The sequence below is a fragment of the Bison bison genome, unplaced genomic scaffold, assembly GCF_000754665.1.
Source record: "Bison bison bison isolate TAMUID 2011002044 unplaced genomic scaffold, Bison_UMD1.0 scf7180017864269, whole genome shotgun sequence".
NCBI lineage: Eukaryota > Metazoa > Chordata > Mammalia > Artiodactyla > Bovidae > Bison > Bison bison.
The window spans coordinates 475,596-479,745 of record NW_011494841.1 but is presented as its reverse complement, the minus strand read 5'-3'; the positions used below and the strand labels follow the sequence as shown (position 1 = coordinate 479,745).

Here is a 4,150-nt window from a genome sequence, read left to right as displayed (position 1 = left end):
GAAGGCGGGGAGATGGTGGGGGAGGGGGATGATGGAGGGGATGATGGGCGAGGGGAGATGAGGAGGAGGGGGATGTTAGGGGAGGAGAGATGCCTGGGACCCATCCAAGGAGCCTGCTCCCCGGGCCTGACGCCTGGAGGGAGCCAGGAGAATCTCCACCAACACCGCTGCCAGAGGCACGAATGGGCGCCTTATGAGCCTGACACTGACCTCCCCCAGCCGCTTCAGGGCTGTTTTGAAACAAATATTTTATCTATTATCCATCTATCTACCCATCATCTAGCAGTCATCTATCTATATCTGTCTGCCATCTGTCAATCATAATTGTCTACTTATCTATCCGTTTATCCATTCATCATCTGTCATCTGCTTGTGGACTTTTCTACCCATCACCCATCCATCCACGTTCTGTGTATGCAGCTAGCTATCTCTCTATCATCTACAAACTAGTTATCTACTTACTTATCTATCTACCATGCATCTATTTGTCCATCTATCAATGACTTATCTATCCATCGTGACCCTTCTTATTGTAGCCATCAGTCGTCAATGCACCTGAAGCCCACGGGCTCTTCTCGAGGAGTTCGGGAGCTCCAGGGGTGGTGTCCTACTCATTCTGGCCCCTCCGGCATCTGCACAAATCAGGAACTCAGTGGATGCTCGCTCATCTGTGATGTTCAGCACTGGTGGTTCTCCTGTTTGAGGGCTCCTGTGTGAGAGAGGAACTCTGTTTGTTTTGTATTATCCCAGGAGGTTCCACCAGGATCGGCAGACAGAAACCACGAGGACTGCCCAGCTGCCAGAGTCTCCAGAAAAGGAGGGAGCTTCTTTAGGACCGTGGGGTCGAGGCAGAAAGCGGAGACCTTGGTGGAGGGAGGAGCACTCGACCTGGAAACCTCCCCCGAGGATGAGAGTGCCACTCCCTGGCGTGGAGCAGGAGAGCCACTCTCTGGCGTGTTTGGAACGGGAGGTGGCGGCGCTGCTGGGGCGGAGGTGCGTGGGGGTGCTGCTGGGGATGCGGGGGCCTCTCTGGACTTGATGGACCCTCCGCCTCCTGCGTCCTGTTAGACCTGTTCCTAGCACTCGGAACATCTCCACCCGGGAGCGATGCACCTGCAGACTCACCTCCTGGCGCCGGGTGGCCGTGGGCCTTACGTGCAAGCTGACCTCTTGCCGCCCAGCAGGCTGCACAGTCCCGGCTCCCGTGTGCCCGAGCCCGCAGGATCTCCCCAGCCGCCCAGCACTGAACTCCGGATGCCAGGAGCTCAGATGGGCGTCAGCGGCACCCGTCCCATCAGTCTAGGCCTCATGTTCCTGTTGCCACCCTGGCTCCTCTGTGTCCCCAGCTCTTGCCCCTTCAGGCTACACGTGTCTCCAGTTTGTCCCAAGTCTGAGTCCCCTGGAGAACACAGGCACTTCCGGCAAGGACATCTGAGCAGTGCCCAGCCTGAGGGACCCCCGTGACTCACTGCTGCATAACAACTGGCCAGGTGAAGGGCACATGTCAATGAAAAGCCAGGACACGGGGCCGTGGGTGTCGGAGGAGCTGGGAGGAACGTGTGACCCCAGGTCCTGTCCCCGTGGGGGGTGCTCAATGCCTCACTTCTCCTTGTTGGGTCCACACTTCCAGCGGGTGGTTCCTGTATCCCCAAAAGTACTAGGGACACAGGGGCGCATACGCTTCTGAAAATGCTTCTTAAATCACGTACGAGAGGAGTTCTGATGGCCTGAGGTTCACACACTGTTCAGGTGCTGTTGGGAATGGATTGACTGTGACTGAGGGCCCAGCCACTGGGCCTGAAATGGGCATGCCTGACCCTTCCCCAGTGGGCACACCTGACCCCTCCCCAATGGGCACACCTGACCCCCTCCCAAGTGGGCACACCTGACCCCTCCCCAGACCTCCAAGAGCAGAGTCCCCCTGGCTGGAGGCTGTGGGGGCATCTGAGATCCTCCCTCTGGTCAGGAGGAGCAGACCTCAGAGCTGTGGACAGGCCACACGGCCACCGGCATGGGGACACCCACTGTGAGAACACTCGGAGGCCAGCGCCCAGCGCCCCGCAGTTTGTTTTTCCCTTCAGCAATCTGCTGAATAAGGACAGGGTGGGGTGGAGCACCGGCTTGAACTCACCACGCGTTCCCCAGCAAAAGCGACCCAAACCTGCGTGTTTGTGGGCTCCTTTAGCCAACTTGTGATTTATCTTGGTTCTCACCCAGCGGGCTGCAAACCAAGACAAACACCCTTTGATGTAATCAGCGTATGACTCAGGTCCCCTGCACGATGGTTCCTGTGCAGAGGAAACAAAAAGAGGCCTTGAAAAGTTGCCAGTGGAAAGTGTGTGTCTGCAGCCGAAGGGAGACCAGTGGTCTCCACTGCCCTGTCCAGGCCCAGTGTCCAGGGCAGCCCAGGGGACATCCGGTTGGTCACTGGGGGCCCGGAGCAGCCCGCCGGGGGACGTCCGTGCTGGTCACCCAGGGCCCAGGAAGGCCCTTCAAGGGGAGGTCCGTACTGGTCACTCAGGGCCTGGGCAGCCCATCAAGGGTCCTCTGCGTTGGCCATTCAGCAGCAGGAAGTCGCCCACCCCTCAATCCAGAATATCACAGTCTGGCTGGCAGGAGGGGCATCGAGAACTCGTGGCAACGCTGGGAGCCCCCGGACTCGAGGGTGGCGTCCCCCGCGTCCCTGCCGCCTGTGATCTCGGGAGACTCCATGTCTGGGAGCCTGTCCCTCTGCCCTGGACAAGGGCTGGAACTCCTCTGAGGGACTTTTTCTTGGTGAGGAGATGTTGCATTTCCTGCTGAGACTAAGCAAGTGGGAACCCAAAGCCTGTGGGGGGCTCTCGGGACCCGCGGGGAGGCCTCACCCCATTTGCACCCTCTCCCTGTGCTGCCCCAGGACAGTGCTGTCTGGGGCGATTGAACAGGAAAGAAGGTTTGTTTCCCACCACAGCCCAGGAAACCCACTCCCGGGAAGCCACGCTCAGAAGCAGAGAGAGGCCAGGGCGGCCGGGACGCCACTCACCAGGGGCCGCCCGCCGTCCTTCGTTCCTGGACTCAGCCCCTGATTCAGACCCTCGGCCTTGCCAGGTGCCAGGACTTCCCAGGTGTGGGGAAGGTAGTCAGAGGGACAGACCCTCCTTCCTGAGGGTGAAGTCCAGTGGGGGAGACACACGAGAATCAGTGTACCCAGAGTAACCTATGCTGGGAAATTCACGGCCGGGCTCCGGGGAGTGGCCTGGGGACATGACAAACAATTCAGGGTTAGTGATCGAACTCGTCTCTTTTAACAAAGAGAAGCGGGACCCAGGAGCAGTGACTTGTGGCCACCTGCGGTGGGGTTCTGAGGAAACGAGCCAGGAGCAGACCTGAAACTGGGTCTCAGGACGCAAACCCCCAGCCAGAGGGGCACCTGCTGGGTTACGAGTCATCTCAGCCCCTCAAAGGCCCAGCAGCAGGTTTGGGAGCCAGCAGGTAGGTCGAGGCATTGGCGGGCTCCGGGCACCTTTTATCTCACAAACCGCCTCACGCACAGGCTCCTGCCCAGGTTTGTCCACACCCGTGCGGAGGGTCAGCTGACCCCAGCAGGGATACCATCCAGGGTTGGGAGAGTTTCAGTGTCAGATGAAAACTTCTTACAGTGAAAAGATGAAGACACCTTAAGAAAAGTCCACTGACAAACATGAGAAGTTATTTGCAAAGTTACAAGAGAAAAAAGCTAACATCTAATAAGCTATACTCTCTACAGAGATTTAACAAACTGATTAGCTAAAGATAACCCAATAGAAAGAAAAATGGACAGAGATTCGAATAGTGATTAACAGAAAGGCAAGTCCAGAGGAACTGATGAAGCTCAGAAAATGCTGATTAAGGGACAGTGAAATATCAACCTGCAGCGTCAATTACAAATAAAAAATGGTAGTCGTTGCTGGGAGGAGGAAGGACTGTGAATAGTTGCAGCCCCTGCGGAAGGAATCCGGTACCATCTGCTGGTGGGGGACAGTCACCCCCACCCAGGAACCCACGTGCTGTGCTCCACACGGAGCACGGCAGTGCTTGGTGAGGGTGCGCACGCGTGCGGACCCCAGGCAGGTGGACACTTCCTGCAGTGGTCTCCGCAGTGGGCGCGCCCCACAAGGGGAGAGAATCAGGG

The 4,150-nt window shown here is 57.8% G+C and overlaps 1 long non-coding RNA gene across 1 annotated transcript; it reads right to left on the bottom strand.

The window, feature by feature from the left end:
• Positions 1–235: 235 nt before the first annotated feature.
• Positions 236–3,166, bottom strand: LOC104994850. Its single transcript, XR_825997.1, has 3 exons — positions 3,023–3,166; positions 2,132–2,288; positions 236–709 (listed from the first exon to the last, which is right to left on the bottom strand). It is a non-coding gene; the product is annotated as an uncharacterized LOC104994850 (long non-coding RNA).
• Positions 3,167–4,150: the final 984 nt, after the last annotated feature.